The sequence below is a fragment of the Dipodomys spectabilis genome, unplaced genomic scaffold, assembly GCF_019054845.1.
Source record: "Dipodomys spectabilis isolate Male_0828 unplaced genomic scaffold, ASM1905484v1 ptg000069l, whole genome shotgun sequence".
Classification (NCBI taxonomy): domain Eukaryota; kingdom Metazoa; phylum Chordata; class Mammalia; order Rodentia; family Heteromyidae; genus Dipodomys; species Dipodomys spectabilis.
Window position 1 is genome coordinate 10,498,212 of NW_024870746.1, and position 27,989 is coordinate 10,526,200.

General features: G+C 40.2%; 1 protein-coding gene and 1 long non-coding RNA gene across 5 annotated transcripts in view; one reads left to right on the forward strand and one right to left on the reverse strand.

The window, feature by feature from the left end:
• Window positions 1-316: 316 nt before the first annotated feature.
• Window positions 317-12,052, reverse strand: LOC122109308. 2 transcript variants are annotated; one of them, XR_006147691.1, is made up of 4 exons: window positions 11,843-12,052; window positions 3,523-3,678; window positions 2,444-2,683; window positions 317-1,591 (listed from the first exon to the last, which is right to left on the reverse strand). It is a non-coding gene; the product is annotated as an uncharacterized LOC122109308 (long non-coding RNA). The 2 variants fall into 2 exon arrangements; XR_006147692.1 differs by lacking the exon at window positions 2,444-2,683.
• Window positions 12,053-12,105: 53 nt separating this feature from the next.
• The window catches only part of Otud7b (OTU deubiquitinase 7B), a 57,983-nt gene continuing 42,099 nt past the window's right edge, over window positions 12,106-27,989 (forward strand). Inside the window, exons 1-2 of one of the 3 annotated variants that reach the window (XM_042681538.1) lie at window positions 12,790-12,929; window positions 18,803-18,812. The gene's annotated coding sequence lies outside the window, so the exon portion shown is untranslated. Of the gene's footprint in view, window positions 12,541-12,789; window positions 12,930-13,114; window positions 13,169-18,802; window positions 18,813-27,989 lie in introns of those variants that run through there. The other 2 variants (XM_042681537.1, XM_042681539.1) reach the window with 2 other exon arrangements.

Sequence of the window (27,989 nt, forward strand, 5' to 3'; positions counted from 1 at the left end):
TAGGCTTAAATTTTTATTATAAAAGTGATGTACAAAGGGATTATAGTTATATACATCCGGGAAAGAGTACATTTCTTTTTTGACAATGTCACCCCTTCTTTAATAGGCTTTTACTAAATAATAAAAATATCTTCTTAAATATATAATTCTCTAGTCTGAAGCACTTACCTTTAACTTTTTAAGTTTTTAAGTTAAAGGCTTACCTTTAACTTTTGTAGGTTCTGGGACAAGAATAGAGGCCCACACCTCATGTGCCTAAATAGGTAAAAATTATACACAAGCTAGTAAGTTTTGTTAAATAAAAAATGTTGCATTTTCTTACCTGGACAAATATATCTTCACAGCTTGGAATGCTGTGATGTCCCTGGTAATGGCTCAGCTATTTGGGGTGGAAACTTCATAGGGTGGTCTTAGTCTCCAAATGTGTATGTCTCCTGATTCTATAGATTCCTCATCTAATGGGTAAGGATGTACCCAGAGGAAGGTCAGAATGAGATAGTTTCAAGTTCTTGACTATGGGCAGAGAGACTACTTACACCACAGAGGTGATACTGATTCATCATCTGGAAATTATCTTTTATTCCTAACTCTACTACTAAATCCCTGTCCTTGTCTTTTTTCCTTGTCTACTATTTTCCCTCAGACCACAGGGAGGCTACCTATTGTTCTGCTCAGATACTAGTTTTATTAAATAGGACACTATGGTGATGTCTTCCATTATTTCTCTCTTTGATTCCAATTCCCTGTACTAATTATCTGGAATCTCTCTTAATAGCAAAACTTACCCGTGGGAGGCCTGTCAGGGAAGAAAAAAATGTGGGTGGCAATAAGTCTAGGGAAGAGACTGATGTTTTCACTAAGGAAAAGGCCACCAGAATACCACTGTTCAAAGGGTTCTACCCAATTCCACAACTTGGGTAAAGGGCAGCTGCCCCAAGAATCAGTTCTACTGTGAAGGAGGAAACACTGTTTGCTGACCAGAGCTAGAAAGGAATAGAAAACATACAATGGCCCAGGCCTCTGAATGAAAGGAAAATGGAACGTGGATGTCAACATCATCACCATGCAAGTATTTTCTGTTCAGAAGGTAGGAAATGGCTGTCACACGGAGTAAAGTGAGTGAAAAGTAAAGTACACACCTCTTATCAATTTATAACCCATTTTTTGCGATTCAAATGTAATTGCCTTAAGTTTATTCATTCCCGTGTGCAGATTCTGAAGGTGAGGGTGAACCTTGTGCCTTCTCTGGTTACTAGCTAGCTCAATGGATGGGTTGTTTTATTGTTGCTAATATGCTGCTGCTAGTTGTACTACATTGTATTAAGATGCAAATCATCTACTTAATTTTCACCAGAAAATACATTTCATATTTTATCTTTGCTGAAGATTTGAGGACAATGGTGAGGTCCCATATTGTCATATTACTTGGGCCTTTCTCTTCCTTTAAAGACTCCTTATTTTTCTGTGAGGTTCTTTTTCTTATGATTCAATCTTCAACTTATTTCCAAGGATTCTTTAACATATCTCTCAGTTCCCATCCTGAGTCTCAGAAGTAGAGACTTGTAGAGACCATCTTTCCTTTTCTCCAGTTCTGTTGGAGGAAGAAGGCAGTGTGACAATTAAAGAATTGTTTCTCTGCTATATGAATTATGTCACCTCCCTTAAGGGTCAGTAACTATTGTTATTTTTGGTTTAAAATAACACTATTTTCCAGTTACACAATGATCCCAACCAAAACAATGCAGCAGCTCTCCAAATAGTTTTAGTCTTTCAGGGATGGGTAATGCTATTTAATGATGATAATGAAGATAATGATGTTATTATTGGTGGTAGCTACATTTCCCTTTGAATACAACTAAAGGTTTTTAAATAGGGAGAGTATATGACTTGATCTTTGCTTACAACATGGCATAAAATATAGGTGGCAGAGGTTAAAGGCAAGAGACCAGTTACAGAGTACTTTGATAAAGGTTTAAATCACAAGTAATGAGGTAGGAGTGTGTCAGGGAGTATTGAGAGAAAGGAATTGAGAGAATGATCCAATACAGAGGTATTGACAATGGGTTCAGACATTTAAAAAACTCTAACATTTAAGCAGGGCCACTGGTACAAACTATGTCCTATGTTATCTCATTGTAGATATGTCTGTAACTAGCGTCCCACATTCCACAGGAATAGGCCAGAGCAAAGAAGTGGGTTGTGCATCACTTAACAGTAGCTTCAGCTACGCACAACACTTTCTTGCTGAGTGTTAGAAGCTGTTTATGGCATAAGGCTCTGCAGATACTGTTAATACAGGGAAAGAGGGGAGGAGGAAACCAAAGATCAAATGGAATGTCTCATGGGAAGCAGGAAATAAAAGACAATACACTGTGTGGCAGCAAGAGTAGCACTTACATCTCCTTTCAGGAGTGAATACCAATAGTCCTTTGACTATACTTACCACCCATAGCACCTTCCATCTATTTATAAAATCATGTTTATTAACTTGAAGTAGTTATGCAGAGGAGTTATCATTCAACAAATCAGTTTAGAGGTACATCGCATCTTGCTCCATGTCACTCCTTTCATCATTCTAAGGTGTAGCCCTCCTGATTCTCCTGAACGCACGATCCTCCTGCCTCATCCCCTTGGTGATTAGAGGTATGCAGAAACACAGTCAACTTTCCATCTTTTTTTTTTTCTAGATAAGATAAAGAACAAGTGTCAAGCACAGAAGGATTTGGACTTCTTTAAGGGCACTGGCTGCATCTTTTGCATGTCTTGTGCCTGGTGGGAATTTAAAATATCAGCAGAGGGCTGGGATGTAGCTCAGTGGCAAAGCACTTGCCTAGCAAGTGCAACGTCCTGGGTTCGATCCCCAGTACCAAAAAAAAAAAAAAAGACAAAAAAAATACAGTTAATAAAAACCCAAACAAAAAAAAATTAAAATATCAGCAGAATTTACATAATATATTAACTCCCATTTTTCTGAGCTCTTGTTCCTGCAGAAGGTCTCGATAAGGAGGCAGACAGTATGGTGTTTGATTCAGCATCACTTACTAGTAAATACTGGAGCTACCACTTGAGTGTGATCTGTGCCGAAGGGAAAAAGAGGAAGGACACTAGTTGTGGGCACTAACCTATTTAAAAAGTGTTTCAAGGCTAGTACCCCGTTAGCACACAGGGCCTCCTATTCTTATTCAGTCTTTCAGTTTTGTCTTACTGGTCCTCTCTCTCCCATAGTCATTCATTTCTTTTTAAATTGCCCTCTGTTTTTATGCTTTTCCCTGGGTGATCTTAGAGAACTTACCCATGGATCCTCTAAGTACTTGGTCTTATTCTCTTAATTTTAATTTTCTCTGACCTCAGAATTTTATTTCTTTGTTGTTGTTGTTTTTGTTTGTTTTGTTTTGTGGGTCGTGGGGCTTGAACTATGGAGCTGGGCCCTGTCCCTCAGCTCTTCAGCTCAAGGCTAACATTCTACCACTTGAGCCACAGAGCCACTTAGGATTTTATCTCTTTATATAAAAGCAAAGTTACCTAAATAGTAGTCACAATTTTCAAGTCCAGATTTTATTTTCCCAGGTAAAAAACAGCTTTCATTTGCTTCTCTGAGTTGTTGCAGTTGTCTGCAGGCTTGTCCACAGACCATAAGCAACATGGGAACAGCCACATAATGGTTCAGAGTTCAGCAATCTGGAAGGCAACAGTGGAGAGCACATGACTGAGACATTCATGAGCTGCAGGGAAAGGAGCATGCATGTATAATTTAGGAAGATACTCTTAGTGTGTAGTAACTATAGAGGTTAATAGAGACCATTGGTTAAATAAAAAATGGGAGTTCACAGTAGGGCTCAAATGAATGCCCTGAAATAATAATCAGAGCTTCATGTAGTCTTACATCTTCTATTCTTTGAATGTGCGGTCAGTTTCTAGTAGCCTAAATTTGGCCTGCTTCCCGGTGCTGCTAGTCAGGGGGAAGAGTGACTTAGTCATTACATTCCTGGGTTTTCCCTCTTTGCCCTGGTCATTGTGTTGGCAGACTTAATTATTTGTCTCCTTCAAGCCTGAGGGTGTGTCACATGTAAGGTGGAGATGAAGCTGACCCACCTGGCTGGCATTCCAATTAGGTCAGATAGAATTTGCTCTCCTCGCTGTCTTAAGGAATGGGCTCTTTACCTGCCAGTTAGTCTCTTGTGGTCTTACAAGCCTGTTCATATATCCTCAGGGGATTTGTCAAGACTAGAATAGGAACACACCCAGTCTTGCCAAGAGCTCTTTAGTTAATGTCCTAACTCAGCTCTCCCTGGGACTGGTACTTGTAATAATTGTGAGCTGATAAGTCCTATTTATAATAAGGTACACCAGTGATCTGGAGTGCTCCTAAGGCCTGAAGACAAAGATTTTCTTCTTAAGAGTTCCCCTAATGCTTAATCCTAGGAAGCCTTAGAAAGTACAGGAAGGTAATTTAGTGTCACAGAACCTTTCTGTTTTCTGAAATATTTGTTATTCCTCTGTTTTTCATTAATTATGTAGTAGTTGACTATGAACAAATAATTATGAAAGTAAGTTCCGCCAATCAATCATTAAGTTCCAGTTAATTGGTAAGACCTTATAGTTTAGAACTTTACGTAAAACTTTATAAAGGGAAGTGATACAGATTGGGCCTTGAACTCTACCTAAGGAGGCAACAGATGGGAAAATGTTGATAAACAGGGCATGCTGAGGTCAGCTCCAACTGTCTCTTACTATCTCTCTTCCCAACTTCTTGTTCAGTTCCCTTATGTCGGGAAATCATCAGTGGTGGGAATATTCGCATTGTGGACAAGTAAATGCTATAAATAAGAGCTTTTTCCTCCCTGGAGAGCTAGTTGTTAATATTTACTAGCACACTATTGTTGGTAAAGAAAGTAGAATTCAAGTGTAAAGGTGAAAATTACAAGTTACTCTATTCTGGGATTAGGACCAGATTGGGGTTAGGGTGCATAGGATCTTGCAAGGTAAGTTATGGATTTTTTTTTATTATTGTGAAAATACCGTACAGGGGTTACAAATACATTGGCAAGATAGTGAGTACATTTCTTATCAAGCATTTTGCCTCCTTCTTTGTTTCCCCAAACTATCCCTTTGGAATTTTTATTGTATCCTGTAGAAACTGAGGAGTTGGGGTTGATGACATTTTATTAGTTGAGATACTTTTGGTTATATAAGTAACAGAAATTTAATTCAAAATGGCTTAAGTGCTAAGAAAGATAGTACTTATAAAAAGAATTTAAAGTATGCCTACCATAGTATTTATTTATTTAGTCATTCCTTAAAGACTCAGATTCTCTTTATTTTTTAAACTGTGCTATCCTTAGTATATTAGCTAGTCTTCTAACCAGCACATTAGTCCAAAATTCAATGAATTTCAACAACAGAAGAAAAAAAAGTTATTCTTTCTTTCTTTCTTTTTTTCTTTTTGGTCATGGGCTTGAACTCAGGGCCTGAGTACTGTCCCTGAGCACTTTTGCTCTACCACTTTGAGCCACAGCACCACTTTGTTTTCTGGTGGTTAATTGGAGATAAGAGTCTTAAGGACTTTCCTGTCCAGGTTGACTTCGAACTGCAATCCTCAGATCTCACTCTCCCGAGTAACTAGGATTACGTGTGAGCCACTAGAGCTCAGCTCTTTTATTTATTTTTGTCCTCTTGTAAGAACAAAGAAGTCATTTCCAAAAAGCCTTCAGCAGATTTTCTTACAGCAGAACTTCATCACCTGTTTAAACCAAGCACTGGCAGGGGACGAGAACCTCACCCGTCATCGTTTCACCACTCTCTCTCCTACTTGGTCTTCCTTCTCCCAATCTCCTTTAACGTTTAGATGGCTTTGTATGCAAGAAGGAAGAGAGGTGAACTTTTTTTTTTTTTTTTGGTGCTGGTATTAGGGCTTGAACTCAGGACCTGGGCTCTCTCCTAGGTCCTTTCAGCCCTTTTTGCTCAAGGCTAGTGCTCTGCCAATTGAGTCACAGCTTTACCTCTGGCTTTTTGATGGTTAATTAGAGATAGGAGTCTCACAGACTTTACTGCCCAGGCTAGCTTCAAACCACAATCCTCAGATCTCAGTCTTTTGAGAAGCTAGGATTTTAGCTATGAGTCACAAATGCCTGACTAATTGTGAAATTTTTATTTTTATTTTTTGTCGGTCATGGGGCTTGAACGCTGGGCCTGGGCTCTGTCCCTCAGCTCTTCTGCTCAAGGCTAGAGCTCTTCCACTTGAGCCACAGTGCCACTTCCATTTTTTTTCTGGTGGTTTATTGGAGATAAGAGTCTCATGGACTTTTCTGCTGGGGCTGGCTTTGAACCATGATCCTCAGATCTTAGCCTCCTGAGTAGCTAGGATTACAGGCGTGAGCCACCGGCACCTGGCTTGAACATTTTTTTTTAAAATAACTAATATGCCCTAGCTTTGGAAAAGAGAGAAGTGATCAATGGTAAAATTCAGGAAGCTTGATCTAACAATGGCATATAAGCAGACGGAGAACAGAGAAACCCAGTCAGCTCGTTTTCTTTTCTTTTTTCTTTTTTGGACAGGGTCTCTTTATGTAACTCAAGCTGGCTTCAGACTTACTCTGAATCCTCCCATCTCTGCCTCCCTAGTGTTGGGATTATAAGCAAACACCACTATACCCAGCTCGAGTTGCCCAGTTGTATTTTTAATTTTTTAAATTTTTAAATTTTTTTTTTTTTTTTTATCATTCATGGGGGCTGAACTCTGGGCCTGGGCACTGTCCCTGGGCCTGTCCCTCAGCTCTTCAGCTCAAGGCTAGCGACCTAACACTTGAGCCACAGTGCCACTTCCAGCTTTTCTGCTTATGTGGTGCTGAGGAATCGAACCCAGGGCCTCATGCATGTGAGGCAAGCACTCTACCACTGAGCCACCTTCCCAGCCCCCCAGTTGTATTTTTATAAGACTATGAATGTAAAATGATAAGCTACTAAAGCAATGGCTATCAACTTCTAGTTGTCTATCAATTTATTCATGCATTCACTAGTGAATGAACGAATTTCATAGGTCAACTACTATGCTAGTTTTTATATATATATAGAGAGAGAGTTTATATATATAAACTCTCTATATATAAAATAGTGAATTTACCTCTTGGAGCTTCATACTCCAATGGGTAAAGCAAATATCAATCAGATGATCCACAAATAATTATAAATTTACAGCTTGTTTAGGTGTTAACAAACCCTTGGATATCTTTTTTTATTTTTGAGTTGAAGTAAAATTTACATATAGCAATCTTAAGTATACAACTTGACACATGTGTAACAGCCACTCATCAAGAGTCACATTTCCACCAGGCGCTAGTGGCTCACGCCTGTAATCCTAGCAACTCAGGAGCCTGAGATCTGAGGATCACAGTTCAAAGCCAGCCTGGGCAGGAAACTTCGCGAGACTCTTAACTCCAATAAAATACCAGAAAACCAGAAGTGGCATTATGGCTCAAGTGGTAGAGCGTTAGCCTTGAGCTGAAGAACTGAGGGACAGCACCCAGGCCCAGAGTTCAAGCCCCATGACTTACGAAAATAAAAATAATTAACATTTCCATCACCTCAGAAAGTTCCTTTGTATTCCTTTCTGTTCTGCACTTCTCTCCCAATAGATAACCAGGACTAATTTATATGTACAAGATTGTTTTGCCTGTTCATGAGCTTGAATTTTATATAAATAGTTAGTTTTGCCCCACAAATCACTTTGTTGTTGCTGTTGTTGTTTTTGCAGCGCTAAAGATCAAACTCAGGGCTCCACACATATTAGACAAGTCCTCTACAACTGAGCTCTACCACCAATAAATATGCTATAGCTTTGGAAAACAGAAGAGATAAATGAAAATATAGAATCAATAAATGATTTTGAGATTCATCTATATTGTTGTTTAAAAGTAGTTCATTTAGGGGCTGGGGATTTAGCCCAGCAAAAGGGCGCCTGCCCGGCGCGCGCAAGGCCCTGGGTTCGGTCCTCAGTCCTGGGGGAAAAAAAAAGTTCATTTAAAGCCAGGAGCCAGTAGCTCACAAGCTGTATCCTAGTTACTCAGGAGGCTAACATCTGAGGATCATGGTTTGAAGCCAGCCCGGGTAGGAAAGTCGGTGAGGCCCTTATCTCTAATAAACTACTCAGAAATAGCCAGACATGGTGCTGTGGCTCAGGTGGCTCAGGCATTAACCTTGAGCACAAAGAAGCTCAGAGACAGTATTCAGCCCTGAGTTCAAGTCCCAGGACCAGCAAATAAATAAATAATAATTCATGAAAAATTACAAGGACAATATAGTTGTTTGTTTTTTCTGTTTGTGATCATATGAGCTATTTTCAGTTTGGGGCTATTATGAATAAAGCTGTTATAACATTTATATGTAAATTTCTTGTGAATATATATTTCCTCCCTCCCTTCCTTCCTTTCTTCCTTTTTGCAGTACTAGGATTGAACCCAGGGTTGTAAGTATGCTAGGCAAGGACTTTATCACTTGATCCATGCCACTAGCCCTTAGCATATATTTTCATTTCTAGGAATATGTTTAACTTTAAAAGAACCCTTGGAGGCCGAGCATTGGTGGCTCACATCTGTAATCCTAGCTACTCAGGAGGCTGAGCTCTGAGGATCCAGGTTCAAAGCCAGCCCCGGCAGGAAAGGCCCTCTGAGACTCTTATCTCCAATCATCCACCAGAAAACCAGAAGTGGCACTGTGGCTCAAGTGGTAGAGTGCTAACCTTGAGCTGAAGAGCTGAAGGACAGTGCCCAGGTCCAGAGTTCAAGCCCCACAACTGACCAAAAATAAAACAAAAAAACCAAAGAAAGAAAAAAAAAAAACCCTTGGGATGTATGTGTGTATATATAATATATAATATATATGTATAATACATATATATTCATGGTCTTCAGTCCTAAGAATTCTGATGTGAGGTTCCTAGGGATGCATTGTACATAGTTTTAGGAACCACCCCCCACCCCCTGTACCCGTTGGTTTAAATTATAGTGGTGGTGGTGGAAAGGAAGTTATTTTAGTTTGGTTTTCTTTTCTACCGCAAAAGCATACAAATGTAAATAATTTTCCTCCTTCCTGGTTAACTGCAAAATAGCGTTCTCTGAACATTTTCCCCTACTCTATCCATTAGCCTCTATATTAAGATTCTCCTTTAAGTTTCTCTGGAAATACAAAGCGCTGGTTTTTCTGCTTGTGTTTAAGTGAAGTAAAAGCTCTGGGAGTTCATAGAAAAGCCCTTAGGATTGCTAAAATGGGTAAACAAAAACAGGTCATTAGGTTGGAAAATAATTCTGAATCAAATAGCAGTTGAGGGTGTATGGCCTATGTACACTAGTAAAGATATTTCTGCTGCTTCTCTTTTCTTTCCTTACTGTTTTACCTGGCAGCAAGAAATAATCAACTGTGTTCAGATTGCTGTAACCACCTATATCAGACAGATGTTTCTGAGCGTCTAACCTAGTGACAACCCAAATGTCTGCACATCACAAGAGTAGGGGCAGAAAAACCAACATATGGGGATGGGAAAGGAGTAACTTAATGGATCTGGTGCTGGGTGAGCTGGAACTAGAACCCAGGTGGCCTGGCCTCTAGCCCAGCTGACCACACAGCTACCCACACAGGCTGAGCTGACCAAAGACAAGCAGCTCATTGAGCAATTACACAAATAACAATGAGTGATAGATGGTCAGTGTAAGAAACAGGCACAAAGCAACTGCAACCCTATCACTTCCTGGTCCCTAAATTTCCAAGCAGGCCTATAATGTGTGGTCACTTAAATGACTTTGACCAGCAACTTGGCCCAGATCTTGAATCTGGAAACTCTTTGTGGTCATTGCCAAAAGAAGTCTGCCTGGTACTGAGGATGGAAGGTGCTTTTTAACCCCATACCTGATGCAATAGTCTGTGGTAGTGTGTTAAGACTAGAAAGACAATTAACTGATGAATATAACATTGTGGGAGGGCCTTGGTGAGGAGAGCTTTTTTTTGTTTTTTAAAATTTATTATTAAGCAGTTGTACAAAGAGGTTACAATAAGTCAGGTTATGAGTACCATGTATCTTGATCTATGTTACCCCTTATATTGTTCCCCCCCATTTTCCCTCCACACATCTCTACTCTCAAGCTATGTTCTGTAGTTCAATTTTTACATAATGTACATTTGATATAATGACTGCATTTGCTCACTCTTCCACTCTCCATTTGTGTGCCTCCAGTTGTTCCTCCCCCAAACATGTTTCCACTTCCTGGTAATCATTCTGATAAACAATTCATTAGTTGTCCATAGTCCTCCCCTAAGTATACCATCCTTTAGTCAGTTTGTGTGTATATGCATAAAACTCTGTATATATTATCATGTAGGTTTGTATTTTAGATCTAGCTTTCACGTATGAGAGAAAACATGTACCATTTGTCTCTTTGAGCCTGACTTATTTCACTTAACATCATTTTTTTCTAGGTCCATCCATTTCCCTGGAAATGACATTATATTCTTCAAACAGATGAGTAAAATTTCATTGTATATATATACCACATTTTCTTGATCCAATCATTTGTTGTAGGGCATCTGGGCTGTTTTTATAACTAATCTATCATGAACTCTGGGCCTGGGTGCTGTCCTTCAGCTCTTCAGCTCAAGGCTAGAGCTCTACCACTTGAGCCACAGTGCCACTTCCAGCTTTTTTCTTTTTGCTTACATGGTGCTGAGGAATCTAACCCAGGGCCTCAGGCATGCAAGGCAAGTGCTCTACCACTGAGCCACCTTCCCAGCCCATCTGCCTCCAGATTTTTGAGGCTCTTTATCTCTGGATCTGTCTTCCCACCTCAGCTTCAGCTAGCAAGGGGTGGGTATGATCTATGAAGTTCAGTTGAATCATCCTACTCTTCAAGTTTGCCAGTGAACAGGGGTCAAAAATTGTGCCTAAATGGTCTGTTAACCTGTATTGTAGGACACTGGTATGGACACTCCCTGTACAAGGGACTCTGACCTGCTCAGACGAGGTATGTATGTATAGCTTTAGGCCCAGCCCCAAATGTTCAACTCTAAACCCAAGAGCATCCCCATGAGATATAGCTGTCTAGAAGTTTCCTATTTCAAGTATCAGTTTCCTAGTTTGAGCTTGGTAAGTTTAAATAGCTGTGCTCCATCTCTCGCCTTCAGAAACCAAGAGCTTCAGGAAGTAGTTCGCAAAAATAAATTGATCGTACTATTTGTTTTTGTGTAGTCCTAATGAACATAAGCAACACTATTTTGAATATACAGACCAGAGGTACAATGTTAGGAACTTGAATTAGAATGTAGCATTTTTTTTTATTGAAGAATAAGAGAGGCTAGCTCTGTTTTGTATTTGTCATAGGTACTTACTACAGTGGTTCGTATTTGATAAAGTTCTTATTCTAATATTCACTTAACAAGTCTGGTAAGTTTACTAAATGTTAAAGATGGCTTGTGTGCTTATAGCTGTAGCTCACTATAACTCACATGGTGTGAATTCTGCCTTCTATAAAATAGCTTTATGAATTTTACTAAATTGTAAGATCTTTGATTTTGGAGCGACATCAACAAGATGTAGTGCCCTGCACATAGTAGGGGCTCAATAAATATTTGAATTACAGCTGAATTGCTATAAAAAGGCATTGCACACAAAAGTGGCCCATGTTTCTGGATCCTGCTAACAGTCTAAGGCTGATGTGTCAATGGGGAGGCCTTGTTATGCAGGTGTTAAGTGTTTACAGAGAAGGGTACGAACACTTTACAGAGTGACAGGTCAGGGTGGAGACTGCTTGGGAAGCAGCCGGAAAGACGGGAGATTAACTAGAATTTTCATTCCTCTCACCTTTCCAGAACTTGCCCACCGCTTTCTGTTTCTTCCCGAAGGGCAGGAGTCGACGGATTCGACCTCAGGAGTTAAGAGTTCACCCCGACCCTTCCAGCCCAGGTGGAAGCTCGCGGGCGGCGCCGGGGCTTCAGGGACGCAGGCCAAAGAAGCCCTGGGTCACGCATGGGGTAAGCGCCGCAGCCGCCCGCCAGGGAGCGGCGCTGAAGGCGGGGCTGCTGTGGGGCGGGGCGGGGCGGGGCGGGGCAGGACAGGCGGGAGGAGGGAAGAGGGAGGAGGGCGGGAGGGAGAGTGGAGGCCCGGGGGCGGCTTGGGTGTCACCACCAACCCGCTCCGGCCGGAAACTGGCGCTTGTTTCCGGCCGGACGGCTGAAAGCCAGCGATCCTGAACCAGCCGCCGGAGTCGGAGTGGGCGACCGGGTTCCGTGGAGCAGGCAAAAAGACAAAAAAAAAAAAAAAGAGAGAGAGAGAGAGAGAAAAGATCCACGGGGAGGCCAGTCCCGATCAGTCCCGCCTAGCTCCGGCTCAGATCCTGTGTGGAGCGCCTGCCGCGGTCTCAGTGTCCGCCACCACCTCCACCTCCATCGTCGTCGGGGGAGGGGCCGGCCGGACCCCTGGGTCACTGCCGCGGAATGAGGAGAGGCGGCCGGGCCCCGCTCTCCGCCCTGGCCTAGGGCCTGGCCCCGAGAGTCGCGAGGGTAACGGAGCCCCCAGCCCTGACACCCTCCCCGGTCTGCTCCCGCCCCTCCCACCTCTGCAGAGTCCAGGCTCTGCCCCTCTGATCTCCACTGACCCCCTTTCTCTGTTCTGATATTCCACCTGAAGCCCCCTCCCCTCAGCACCCCTGGTCGCCTGACTGCCCCTTGCTTTATCCTCACCTTCTCCCCCCCCCCCCCCCCCCCCCCCCCGTCTTCCACCTGCATCCCGCGCTCCTAGCCCCGGGCTTTCCTGGACTCCTTGAGCTGCGCTGGGCTGTTTGGACGGTCCTTTCTCGTCAGCGTAGACTTTTGGGGAGGGACAGAAGAGTTGTAGAATGGTTAAGATGCAGGATCCAGTCCCCATAGTAGGATAAAGTTCATTTTAAAGTGTAAAGGTAAAAATGAAAAGAAGACAAACTTGTTCCTTATCGATAGCCCAACTGAGGTGCGTCCAAAGTAATGGAGGAAAGGAGCGGAAAAAGATGTGTGTGTGTGTGTGTGTGAGAGAGAGAGAGAGAGAGAGAGAGAGAGCGCGAGCGAGCGAGAGAGCGCTCCTAGGATAGGCTTATGAACTTTAGAAAACAGAAAAGTTGCCATAGCCGATGGAAACTTTAGAAGCTGATGATGAGTAAGCCGGGGGCTGCGTGATCTCACTCTTCTCATAATTACTAGGTTAACGGTGTAGCTCCGGTCGGGATGGAGTGGGATTTGTTTACTGGGCCGGCGTATTTTTAGCTTGTCGGCTCACTAGGACCAGCTCCGACCCCCCCCCCCCCCCCCCCGCCCTTGGTGGTGTGGCTGTCTACCCTAGGTGGCTTCTCAGGAAGCAATATGGGTGTAAAAATTGGAAAGTTGAAAGAAGCTGACTGGTGGCATTTTATGTAAGATGTTCCCCCTAACTTTTTAGTCAGTTTTCTTTTCATGAATTAGCCAGACTTTTCCTTTTCTTTCTTTAAAAAGAATAAGTACTACATAAAATGCTTTATTTAGAAAACCGGAGGCTGGTAATTTTTCAGTCTTTGGCTTCTGTATATTTAGGAGCCCTTTGAGGAGGCTGGTTTCTCTTTGTTTTTCTGAACCTGTGTCAAAAGTGGAAAAGCAAAGTGTAGAGAGAGAAGAGGTGGTGGTGTTAAGAATAGACCCTGCTCTTTTAAATAATTTCTAAGTGTTTTAAAAAACGTTTTCTGAATTATATAACTTCTAAAAATATATAGAAAATTTCCTTCTGAGTAAATGAGATTACATTCCTGATGAGGTGGAGAAATCTGCTGGGACTTAGGCTGAGTGGCCCTGGAGGCTCTTGTTCAATGTTTGTGGTACATAATTTGCAAACAATGAAGAATTATGTTCGTTGGCCTTATTGTTTCTCAAGCAGGTCTTTTAAAGTCTAGTAAATCAGTCTGCTGTGCTAGTCTATTGATATTTTGGAGGCTAAACAGAACTGTAAAATAACTGAAATGGATGTTGCTCCTGTACAGGCTGAATAGCAGTCTGTTCTAGTTTCCACTAGTGAACTGGCATGCCTCAGAGCAATCCCCACCCCCTACTAAGTGGCCAGTTACTATGTACTTAGAGATTGCAAATGAACACAAATATTAGCTCATGCTGGGAATAATTGAGAAGATAAATATGCTGAAAACATATATTCCAAAACCAAAATAGATTTTTTTTCAATTTCCCCTCTCATTTTGGATTATCAGCACCTTTCTGCCAATAATTATCCATTAACATGAATAATTTAGAATTGAACAGATATCTGCTTTGGGTATTATCCATTCAAGCAGGAAGGGAAATGGGAAATAGTTTACAAACTAAAACTAATAATTTTGGTTGTTGCTTGGTTTGACTTGTCCTTTCATTCAGTGCCAAAGACTCTCACAGGAAACAAACAACAAAAAAGATGTCTGATGTCATATGTAAGCAGGATGAGCAGTAATGAATACTAATTGTTAGTTGGACATTGATATATTACCAACTTAAGTATTCCTGAAGTAGTACATTAATTGCTTAATTTCTTTTTTTCCCCCCTCTTTCCCCCCTCCCCCGAAGTCCTTTATTCAGGAAAGTTTTAATTTGGAGACTAAAATTTGATTTTAAAAAATCACACATACCCACACAGAGTCTTTACTATCTATAGTTGTTTTAATCAGTATAAGTTGTTTAGTGCCAATAGCACTTAGGCTATATGGGTAAATTCTATTTATATCTATATCTAGCAAGTTCCCTTTGTGGAGCTGCATATATTCCACAGGGTGGGGATTAAAGGGTTTGAGGAAACCTAGGAATAAGGGGAGACCAGCCCTGTAGCCCACTGCCTCACAGTTCTCAGAAGGCTTTGTTTGGAATTTTGATTCATTCTATGTAACCAGAGTTATGATAGAAAAATTCAACCTTAAATATAAGATCTCACACAAATGACACTGAGCACCACTTGTTGAAGTTTTGGAACTTCTGGAGAGCACAAGTGTGCTAAACATGCTGGCAGAACCATCATAGTGTTTTATGTGTGTATATGTGTGTGAACGTGTGTGTGTGTGTGTGTGTGTGTGTACATGCACATTTCTGTTAGAGTTACTCTGCTTCTTACCTCAAACATTTATCTCACCAAAGGGAAAAATCCTCAAACAATGCTTTGAAATGTGACCTCAGCAGTAGCTTTCCTGTGGAACTTAAGATCTGTGAAATATTAGAATGGAACCTTCTGAATTGCTCCTGATAAGTTCAGATAATTAATATGTTGTGTAACTGAAAGGTAGAGGCAGGACAGTTCTGTCAATTTTTTTTTAATATGAAAGGCCTTTTTTGGTAAAAACAAAAAACAAAAAAAACTTTGTGCTGAATACTGATTGAGCATTCCTGTAGACAAAGAAATCTCTTTAAGTTGTAGTGACAAGTTGAAGATATGAAAGATGTAAAACAGGTGCCCTTTTCCTTGGAACAGGACATAAAGTCACGTGTGAGGAGTCAGACTATTGGAAGCTTTAACTTGTAGGAAACAATGTCTAAATAAAACCAAACTTTGTGTGCTGCAAGCTTTATGATCTGAGAGATCTTGAAGTAACAATCATTGAGATATAGTAGAGGAGTTTTCTGAGTCAGTAAATTTTGAAATGGACTTGGGCAGTTATGGTTTAATCAGAAAGTAATATGGGCTATGGAATTAGATTGACCTTGGTCCTTTATAATTTATAACTATGGACAAGTTATTTCTCAATCAGTTCTAAAATAAGTATGAACATTCAAGGAAATGAAATGTTTTTCTGGGTTAGGAAAAAAAGAAAAGCTCTTTTAGAATATGCAGTGTGCAATGATGGTATGAATGACTAAGTGTGTGTGTGTGTGTGTGTGTGTGTGTGTGTGTGTGTAATACATGAGTGACTGGAGAGAATGTGGGTTGGTCAAGTCATGGGTAGCAAGAGGGTGGAGGGGACTCAGAGGCCAGACTTGTGGATGTTGATAGAAGGGTCAATAGAGTCATTGTAGGTCCTTGAACAAAGGGTGGATTTAATGAGAAGTATTGAGCTCTTTGGCTTAGGAACTCAGGGAAAGGAGTCAGGCAGGCACCGGTACATTGTGACTCTTATGCTTCTCCTCTGAAAGGAAACAGCCAGGAGACATAAACTTCTTCCTGGAAGTTTATGTATTTACAAAACTGAGTTCTGTTTATACCTGTCTCACACTGTACGAACCTGTGGGGAAATTGCAAGACTATGGCTAGGTTCTCCTCAAGTGCTTGTGGTAAGCGAAGGATGGAATTATGTTTCAAGGGCATTCAACTCTGTTACCTCTGCTAATGTAGGGGGCACTGACATAGGAATTTAGAACTTAATGAAATGTCTTTATTTAAAAATGCATTTTAAAAAATTAGGTTTATTTTAGTATTTAGGGGATCATACTGATCTTAATTTATACTTCTAAGTCAGTATTACCTGCTGGTGAGGAGAATTCACTGATGTCAAAGAGCAATCCATTTTAAAGATTTGGTCTCAGAAATCCACAAAATAATCCATTTGTGAATATTATGACTAGACTAAATTGAGTATATTAATTTAGACTAATTTCAAAGTCTGTAATGGCCTGTCAGGCTGTCTTCCCTATGCCTAAAAATCACTGGCAGATGATGTCTATGTTCAAACCAGAATGAATCTTCACTCTGAAGGGATCTCACTGCCTTACACCGCTGAGCTGAAGATGAAGCTGGCTTTCTCAAATCTTGGGTTCTGCAGAGGTTCTTCTGTCTGTCACCGTAAAAAATCTGTCAGATTTTTCCTCTTAAAGGAAACTTCTTTGAAAATATGGCCAATTAAAAAATATGGATGGGAAATGCTCTCATATAAGAAGTAAACATAATCACAAAGCTATCTTCATCTATGCCAACCCACCCCTGCCTCCTTGTAATCATTACAAAACTGTGTTTGTGATGTCATGAGCACAGGTTGTTACCTCTTGAGTCAGACTCCATATTATTTTTGAGTTGGAGTTCAGTCATGGAATAGACAGGAATCTTAGGCTGCTAGATTGAGATTATTTTCAACTGAATTAAAAAATTGTTTTATCCCTTTATTGCCTCTAAGAAATTATTTTACCTAGGAGAAATTACTAACTTCTTTTCAGTGAGTTCAGTTCTATGCTAACTTTGTGCCCTTGATGAGTTGACAGTTCAGTGGCAAATAAGAGAATTGGAAAGAATGGATATCTACTGAGTGTTAGTATGCCAAAAAAAAGTTTAGAATATGTTGGACTGGGAATGTGGCTCAGTGGTAGAATGCTTGCCTAGCAGGCAGGAAGCCCTGGATTCCATTCCTCAGTACCACATAAAAAGAAAAAGTTGGAAGTGGCCCTGTGGCTCAAGTGGTATAAAGCAAAAGAAGCTCAAGAACAGTGCCCAGGCCCTGAATTCAAGTCCCAGAACTGGCCAAAAAAAAAAAAAAAAGTTTAGAAAGTGAAAGTATGTTATTAATTACATAGTATAGACTTCATGTTAAAGATATTTTGAGAGAACACTCAGGTAGTTACAAATGATGGATGTCACAGATGTAATTCATTTTAATCTTAAAAAAATAGAGTTGGATGTGAGTACCATCTATAATCAGTATTGTGGAAGCTAAGATAGGAGATTAATGAGTTCTAGGCTAGCCTGAGCTACATAGTAAGATCCTGTTGCAAACGGTAAACAACAGAAAATATTAATAGGAACTAGAGATAAGTCAGATAACAAAGTTATCTGGGAGCTGAAAGGTATCAAGCAAAATCCTCGAAATAAGACTGTATCTGAGCAGTTAGTGACTTGACTGACCTGAGTAGCAGTGAAAAGTGAAATTAGGGGGGTTGGTTGGTTTGAGGCTATGTTTATAGAGGAGACTTGAGAATTCAGGCTTGTAAGTTTATATTTTATAGTATAGGAGAAAGGGAACCCAGAAGGATTTTTTAAAAGTAGGATGAGCAATATCATGGCTATTAGACTCTGCTTAGAAGGAAGGGAGATTAACACCAGAAACGTGTGATGAGGCCTGAGTTGAGTTGTGGAGGGTAAGATAAGGAGTAAAAAAAGTAGAAATGAGATTGTGAAGAAAAGTTAAAGTTAGGACTAGATATAAGACATGGAGGTGCTAAATGAAGTGTGGTTATAATATATCAACTGTGAGTGTTGAAGACATTCACTAAAGAAGTTAGGAAGGCTTCCTTATTTTTAAGGAGATTATGAGTTCAATTTAGGATGTATTGGATTTAAAGTGACAATGAAATGTCCAAATGGCTCACAAGCCCAAGCTGAGTATTGTTGGCTCACTCTTGTAATTGTAGCTACTTGGAAGATTGAGAATGGGAGGATCATGGTTCCAGGTCAGTCTTGGCAGAAAAGTCCAAGAGGATCCCTTCTCAAACAAGAGTTGGGCTCAGTGGTGTTGCTGAAGTTGGGAAGATAGTGGTTCCAGACCTAGCCTGGGGAAGAAAAGTCCTTGAAACTCCATCTCAACATAAAGAAACTGATTGTGGTTGTTCATTCTTGCCATCTTAGCTATGATGAAAAGCATAAAATGGTTATAGGCATGTACCCTGGCAGGAATTGAGATCCTATCTCAAAAATAATCAGTGTAAAAAAGGGTTGGAGACATAGCCTGGTGGTAGTTCCATTTAGCAAGTGCAAAGCCCTGAGTTCCCAACTGCAGTACTGCCAAGATACAAAACAAGAAACAAACCCATTAATGCAGTTTTACAGCTTATTGGCATAAATATAGCAGCTATAGTCAAGAAAATTATTCAGTTCTATAAGGGTAGAGTTTAAAGAGAAGGGCAAAGATAGTAGGACTGATAAACCCAAACCATTTGTCTGTTCTCCAGGGACATCTTAATTGGCTCTTCTTTTTTCCTATTTCTCTACTTCATACAATAGCTGTTGAATGTTGCTCTCCTATTGTGTAAACTCTTTCCTATGCACTAATGAGATAGAAGTGGATCTAAGTCCCTACTGTTTCTCTAAGGGTCTATGAGAGGAAATGTATAAATCTGCAGATGGAGTGCAATGTGATGGGAGCTGTAATAGAAGTATTTAGAGAGCCAAAGGTCAGTTCCACCTTGGGCATGCAGAGATTAGACAGAGCTTCCTGGAAGAGATGACACTTAGATGACACTTACAGCTGAAAGTTGAAAGATGGATACCTTCCACTGGCCTGCCTGAGTTGTGTTTCCTTTTTCTTTTTTTCTGAGTTTTGTCAACATCTTCCCCAGAAAAGGGCTTTGGTTTGGAAGTCCTCCACTTTAGCAGAGCTGCCAATTCTTAATTCTTTCTCAAGTGGGCAAGGGTACATTTTGTTATTGTTTGTGAGTGTTTGGGGGAGGAGAGGGGAAAGAGGAGGCACAGACTAGCTACTTACAGTGAGTCCTTGTCTGAATTCCTGTGTAGCTGGAAGTTTCCTTGGCTTTGTTTGGGGGAAGATGACTTGGTTACACCGGCATTTAAGTTATGTGGGAAGGTGATTCTCTCTTCTCAGTTATCTGATTTGAGATGGCAATAAATTCTTCCTTCTCATCCAATATCCAGTCCCAGTGCCCCCTGTTCTAAGAGCTTTTTGTACCATTGTGTTGAGGATATGAAGGCTCTTGTTTAATCTAAAACTACACTAGTCAAGTGTTTCCGTAAACTTTAGGGCGACTGTCTTCTCCTGACTTGTTTTTATGTTACTCTCCTCAGTTCTTCCATGAGAAGAGTTTTTTTTGCATGAGATGTTTTAAATAATCTAATTTTAGGAAAAAAAGTCATAAAAATTTTAGCTCATAACCCAAATTTAAGGAATATACTTGGAATAAAACATAAAATGTTACAGATATAGTTGAAGTCCCACCCTGCATCTTTCTCAGGAAGTAACTACTAGCCTGAATTGGTATGCATCATTCCATAGTTGGTATTTTTTCTGCCTATTTATAAACAATAGAATGATACTCCAGTTAATTTGTGACTTTTTTTCTCAATGTCTTTCAGATGTGTCTGTCTGTAGAGCTAGTTCATTTAATCTTGAAGGCTATTTTCTTTATTGCCCTGTTAAATTTTTTTTTGGTTTTTTTTTTTGTTTTTTTTGGGTCCGGTCATGGGGCCTGAACTCTGGGCCTGGGCACTGTCCCTCAGCTCTTCAGCTCAAGGCTAGCGCTCTACCACTTGAGCCAGAGCGCCACTTCTGGTCTTTTGCTTTTTGCTTATGTGGTGCTGAGGAATCGAACCCAGGGCCTCATGCATGCAAGGCAAGCGCTCTACCACTGAGCCACCTTCCCAGCCCTGCCCTGTTAAATTTTTGTCCCTATCCATAAAGTCTGTGTTTTGTCTTCCACAAAATTTGTTTTTCCTCCAAAAGAATATGATCTTTTTTATTGTTTAGTTCTGTCATTTTGTTGGTAGTTGTTGTATGGTATTTGGATATTCTTTTATTTTGACTTATTTATGCCAGTGGTATGCCTCTTCTGACCACTTTGTAAGCTCCTTAAAAGCAGATTAGTCTCTTTTATCTTTGTATCCCTGTGGGCCTTGCCATAGTAATTTCCATATATATTTAGTCACATTTACTGACTACATGCTCAGATTAATAAATATAGCTATACTTGCCTTTATACTGGTGAGTCCCCCTCACTCCAGAAGGTAAAAGCTTATAAAGAAACATTCAGCACCGAAAATTACAGTAAAATGTCTATAAAGGATGAGAGCATCAAGACTAGCTTCTTGACTGGAAGATGAAAGGAGAATTGATAGGTGATATCATCCTGATGGGGAAACTTGTGGGAATTGATCCAGTGGCTTTTGAAGCAGTGTGCTCCTGTGGCCATTTCACTAGCTATCAAATTCTGCTTTTGTCATCAGCGTCTTGATACCTTCACAGAGTTTGGTATTTTATTTTATATTATTTTTTTGTCAGTCATGGGGCTTGAATTCTGGGCCTGGGCGCTATCCCTCAGCTCTTCAGCTCAAAGCTGAAGAGCTCAAAGCCACAGCTCCACTTCCGGTTTTCTGAGTGGTTTATTGGAGATAAGAGTCTCTTGGACTTTCCTTCCCCAGGCAGGCTTTGAACCGAGATCCTCAGATTTCAGCTTCAGCTAGGATTACAGGCTTGAGCCACAGATGCCAGGCTGGAGTTTGATACTTTTAAAAAGTAGTCTGTTTGGGGCTGGGAAGTTGGCTCAGTGGTAGAGTACTTGTCTTGTATGCCTGAGGCCCTGGGTTCGATTCCTCAGCACCACATAAGCAAAAAGAAAATAGCCGGAAGTGGCGCTGTGGCTCAAGTGGTAGAGCGCTAGCCTTGAGCTGAAGAGCTGAGGGACAGCGCCCAGGCCCAGAGTTTAGGCCCCATGACCGGACCCCCCAAAAAAAAAAAAAAAAAAAAAAAGAAGTAGTCTGTTTGTTCATTTACTCAGTACTGCTGAGGACCAGAAATTGTGAGGAAGAAAGCCTGTACACACATTGATGCATATGTATATGTACTCTCCCTCCCCTCACCCCCTCCCCAGTTCTAGGGCATGAATTCAGGGCCTGAGCACTGTCCCCGATCTGCTTCTGCTCAAGGTTACCTCTCTACCACTTGAGCTACAGTACCACTTCCAGCCTTTTCTGAGTATTTTATTGGAGTCTTGTGGATTTTTCTGCCTGGGCTGGCTTTGAACTGTGATCCTCAGATCTTAGCCTCCTGAGTATATAGGATTATAAGCATGGGCCACTGGTGCTAGGTTGCATATGTATTTTTTTGTTGCTGTTTTCAATTGTGGGGCTTGAACTCAAGACCTGGGCACTATCCCTGAGCTGCTGCTTATGCTCAAGGTTACCACTCTACCACTGAGCCACAGTACCATTTCTGGTTTTCTGGTGGTTAATTGGAGATAAGAGTCTTACAGATTTTTCCACCCAGGCTAGCTTTGATCTGTGATCCTCAGATCTCAGTCTCCTGAGTAGCTAGGATTACAGGTATGAGCCACAGGCACTCAGCAATATATGTACTTTAAACTTCTTTTTTTTTTTTTTTTTGAGACAAAGTCTGATTAGCACAGGCTGATCTAAACCTCACAATCTTCCTGCTTCAGCCTGTAAGTGTTGGGATTACAGGTATGTGCCACAACACTTCTGTTTTTTAATTGATGAGACTAGGTTATTTGAAAAGCTTCACAAGCATTTGCTCACATCTTAGCTACTCAGGAGGCTGAAATCTGAGAATCACGGTTCAAAGCCAGCCTGGGTAGAAAAGTCCCCTTGAGACTCTTATCTCCAAATAACCACTCAAAAACCAGAAGTGGTACTGTGGTTCATAGTGGTAGAGCTCAGGAACAGTACTCAGGTACTGAATTCAAACCTTATGATCAAAACAAAACAAAACAAAAAACACTCCCCCCAAAACCCTCTTCAAATCATAATTCTATAGTATATAGTTCCCAATATAACATTATTTTGGCTTCATAATAATAGCTCTCCTTACCCCCAAGTAGGAAATTAGATATTAAAATGAACTATATGAAATTGCCATTTTGTAGGTAAGGAGCTATGAAGTATTGGTAATTTTATATGTTTAAAGCCAGAAAATTAAGTCTTAATTTCTTCTTGGGGTTCTGAAGATTGATATCATGGGTGTTTTCTAAGTAGGTAATTGTAAATCTGTTTATACTTCTAAACTGCATTTCTGAACTTTAATCAATTTTCTTTTACAGTTATGGCTCCTTTTTTTTTTTTTTTTTTTTTGGTGGTATTGAGGATGGAACCAAGCCTTGTGTTTGCTACGCAAGTGTTCTAGCTCAAATTTTTGATGGACTGTTTTTATTTTTTATTTATTTTTTGTAGTTGTGGGGCTTGAACTCTGTGCCTGGGTGCTGTTGAGCCACAGTGCCACTTCCGGTTTTCTGGTGGTTTATTGGTGATAAGAGTCTCATGGACTTTCCTGCCAAGGCTGGCTTTGAACCGTGATCCTCAGATCTCAGCCTTCCAAGTAGCTAGATTACAGGCGTGAGCCACTGAGGTTCGTGGACTGTTTTTATTTTGGAGCACACATTTGGTGTATTTGAGAAGCTTGGACGGGAATGTGTAAGAGTGGTAGACCAGAGAAGGCACTGGAAAATAAACCTGATAGAAAAATTTTTACTCTGAATATCTACAGTTCTCTACTATTTCTCTAATAACTATTGAAAGGGAGATTTGAGAGATTTAAAGAGAAATAGAATTTGCTTATTGATTATCATGATTATAATGATTATCATGTAGTTGGTTGAGTTGGTTTTAATGAACTTACATTCCCAGTAAGTAAATAACTTTTTCTTCCTCTTCCTGATCATCCCCATATCCTCTTCTACACTTGGTAAGAGAGATATGATAGGGAAAGCTATAAGAGAGAATATTGTCTCTGGCCCTTTGCTTGTTTTCAGCTATTTTTGCTGTTGTGGTTTTCAGAAGTGTTCTTAGGGTGAGGGAAGGATACTGAAATCAGGGGAAAGAGCAAAGAAACAATAGCAGGAGTTAGTACATACTATAGAACAACAGGATTGTGGAACAGGATCAGACAAAAAGAGATAGGTATAAACATATAAACATTTAAAGAGGCTGTATTCCCTCTCATCCTTCAGAAGCTAGTTTAGGTTTCTTTGTAAGCCTTGCATTTTATTTCAAAGGAATATCAAGGCTACTTGGGTTTTACACACACACGCGCGCACACACACACACACACACACACACACACACACACACACACACACACAGAATGTAGCTTTGCAAGTATCAGTTTTCTTTCTTTCTTTTTTTTGTTGGTCATGGGTTTGAACTCTGGGCCTGGACCCTGTCCCTGAGCTCTTCAGGTCAAGGCTAGCGCTCTACCACTTGAGCCACAGTGCCACTTACTTCCGGTTTTCTGTTGGTTAATTGGAGATAAAAAGAGTCTCATGGACTTTACTGCCTGGCCTGGCTTTGAACCTCGATCCTCAGATCTCAGCCTTCTGAGTAGCTAGGATTGCAGGTGTGAGCCACTGGCACCCAGCAAAAGTATCAGTTCTATGTTCTAAAATAGTTCTTTGAAAAGTCACCATTATTTCAAATTGGTCTATTCAGACCTTTTGATTCAATAGATGACATCAAAGAAAAAGGAGATTTTTCTCTGAGGCTTTGGTGTTAATAAATCTTGATATTTGTATGAAAATAGTCTAATGTGAAGAACTGAATCATGCCAATGGGAAAGTATGATACACTAGCAAAAATATATTTTAGGTAGCAAGTTCTCACTCATTTTAAAAACTTACCTGTTTTTATGTGTTTCTTTTGTGAGCATTTCTTTTATCTCTGAATTGAAGACTTCTGTCTGAGTGTTAGATTTTATTTCCTTAAATTTTCCATCAGTTCTAAGGGGCAAGATCTTTTGGCATGAATAATACTTGGTTGCTGCTGTTTACTGATCAGAGATAGAGACTTCCCATACCTCTTGTCAGAACTCTGCAAATAGAATTTGAGAGTTAGACTTAAGAGTTGCTACATCCCAGCTTCTTTGGCTGCCTAAAATAAGTTCCTGGCTATTTGGCATAAGGCACCTCTCATTTCAACAATTAAGTTCCTTCTCGTATCACCTTTGTAATTTTCTTGTCATGTTCTTGATGAAAAGTAAGATTGCAAGTTCCCCCTGATGTTTGCTGCCTAGTTAAGATCCCCTTCTACCAAACACTTGTGTCCTGGAATCTGAGCAAGATGCACAGGAGATGCTAAGTATAGTAAAAATTTTAGTCCTTTGGATATCTTCCTTTAGATTACTTATGACATAGTTACATATATATAAGTGCACATCTAGCAAAAAATATAAAAGACAAATCAGGTTATGTAGCACATAGATACAGCATTTTAGAATTATAAGGAAGTTTACATGTTATCATTTTCTAGGTAAGGAAAAGAAGGACCAGAAAATTTAAATTACTTGTTCAAGATAGTAGTTACCAGCATTTATATATTCATTCATTCATTCCTTCTTTTTAAGATTTGCTCTTTGAAAAGTTAGGCCTCAGATATTGAGTTACAAGTCATCGAGAACTTAATAAATAATTAGTTGCGGGCACTGAATATTTGCTATCAGAGATAAATAGTAATTCTGAGTCATAGGCACTAAATACTACGTGCTTATATAGCATTATATACAAGTTTAGAAGGTATCGGTAAGCTATTTTGCTAATAACTAATGGGGGGGGAGATTTGAGAGATTTAAGGAGAAATAGAATTTGCTAATTGATTATCATGAGATGGGGATATGTTAAAATAATGTGGACATTTTCAAATGGATTATAGCAATGAAGGAGCTGAGTTTGGGTGGTTGGTGGGATCCTTAGACAAGCACTAAGTGTAGCTGAATACTTTCTGCTAGTACTTCATTCTGACTGTTTAAGTGACTAAAGTTTGTTTGCATGTGTAGTGAGTAGAGAACTTGGTGTAGAGCCCATTCTTTTGACTTTCCTTCAGGGCTTTTTTTTTTTTTTTTTTTTAAAGCATATCATATTGCTTAGGAGGAGGTGGGTCAATGGGTCAAGTGGTTAAAACAAAACAGATGCCTGGGAAATGGAATGGGAAGTTGAAGACCACATTATGATGAGGTTTAACCACAAGCCCTTTCAGTTCTGCCTAGATTTTCCTTTTTAGACACTAAATATGTATTCTTGTATCTATCAACAAGTAGGCCCAAGTTTCTTAGAGCTATTTTCTGAGTCAGATCTATGAATTCAAGGGAAGTGTTTCTGGATTTTGGATTTAAATTAATATTCTCACAGATTCTCAATTTTGAAAATGAAATAGTTTGTCTCTGTGCCAGTAGTCAGAATGGTTGGGTTAATAAGCCATGTGCAGAGTCTTTTGGAGTAAAGAGAGGAGAGTTTTGTATCCAAAATTTTCAGGCTTATTTTACCCTGTCAGCAGTTTAGAACAACTTACAGTCATTGTTACCTAAAAAGGTAACAATGTGTAGTTTTACTACTAAGAGATATCTGGGGGATTGAGTAATCTTCTAAAAGTCCTTGGTGGAAGATGGTGGCCAAGACAGGGGTCCTGTGAGTCTGGTTTGCAACGGACCACTGGAGCATGATGCTACTGGAGGTATATTGTGCCTTCCACATGACCAGAGATGTCCTGCCCTGGTCCTACCCTAAGATTGCAGAAGAATGGGCCATTGCCACGCCCAAAAGTATAATATACATGTAGAAAATTTACTGGGATGGTGTCTGGGTGAACAGACATACTGGGACATAGATATATATATCAGGAACTGAATGGTCACGTCTCCATATGTACTTCTTGAAATCTCATGTGTACACAGCTCTTCAGCTTTGTGACTCATGGTTTTCATCTTCTGGGTGGGGAGACATTCCTCAGCTACCAGCCTGCAGGGCTGATCTGTACCTAGAACTTGGTGATGATCACACTAAACAACCTTTGGTCAGTGATTCACTATGAGCTCTGAGGAAGCTCCATGGACTTTTGTGCCCTCTAACTAAGACATCTTCATTGCTAGAGATGTAACCTTAATGAAACCCCAAGTGTAATTAAAAAAAATCCCTAAACAACAAACCAAAAAAAAAAAAAAACCCTCCTCCTTTGTGTTTTAAAATATCTAGTCAAGTATGTTTAGGATATAGCTTATTTTCACCCTTCCTTTCTTTTTGGGCAAGCTTTTATCTATGGGGTAACAGATAACTCACTAAAATACTAATAGCATTTTCTGAATCAGCTAACATTATGCTCCTACTAAAAGAACCTGTTACTGTTAAGACTAACTATTGCTGGATCCTATAACTAGCAGTAATCATCTTCCAATCCTTATTTTGTCTTGTTCTTTGCTTTGGCTCTTCTCTCCTGATTTTACACATGACTGGGGAGTGAAGTGGAGAAAACTTTACTATTGAATTATAAGATCCTAAGTGCTCTACATAGCTTTTCATTTAACATGCATAACAATTCCATCTTGTGGAATTAATTCCACTTATGAATTAATTCAACTAAAATATTTATCACTGTTTAGGCAGTATTTAAGGGTGCTAAGGATACTCTAATGAATATTAGATGAAGTCTATGTGGCCAAGGCATAGATAAGTTTAAAAAACACTTTGCCCGAGGTTATAAGCAAAAATGTGATCGAAGCAAGGCACGGGTGGCTCATGCCTTTAATCCTAACTACTTGGGACACTGAGATCTGAGGATCACGGTTTGAAGCCAGCCCAGGCAAAAAAAGTCCATTAACCAGTTAACCACCAAAAAAGCCAGAAGTGGAGCTGTGGCTCAAGTGGTAGAGTACTAGCCTTGAGCATGAAAGTTCAGGGACTGTGCCTAGGCCCTGAGTTCAAACCCCAGGAGCAGCACACACACAAGAAGTGATTGAGCCAGCCCTTAGACATAGTTCTGATGATTCCAAAGGGGATGCTTGCAACTACTAGTACAATAATGCTTCCATTTGTATATATTGCATATTCTCTGTGAGCATCTAAATAAGTCATAAAATAGGTAGAACTCTCAATAATTCTCTGCTGAAAAAAAACCCTTGATTCATCCAATAAAAAAATATCTTGGGGTCGAGGAATGTGGCTTAGTGGTAGAGTGCGTATCTAGCATACATGAAGCCTTGGGTTTGGTTCCTCCATACCACATAAACAGAAAAACCCAGAAGTGGCTCTGTGGCTCAAAGTGGTAGAGTGCTAGCCTTGAGGGAAAGAGCTCAGAGACAATGCCCAGGCCCTAAGTTCAAGCCCCAGGACTGCTGGGGGGTGGGGGGGAGTCTTAGTGCTGACAAGCCACACCTACTTTTTCTCTCTTTCTACTTCCTCCCTACTTATATCTGGGTACAAACTAGACAGTGTGACCTGCTTTGGCATTTGGATATGTTTGTGTTTGGGGACTGGGAGAATTTTGTTTCCTTGGCTTCCTGAAAGTTCCTTGCCTATTTGCAAGTTCTTTCTTACAGCACAATGAGTAATGTGTTGTT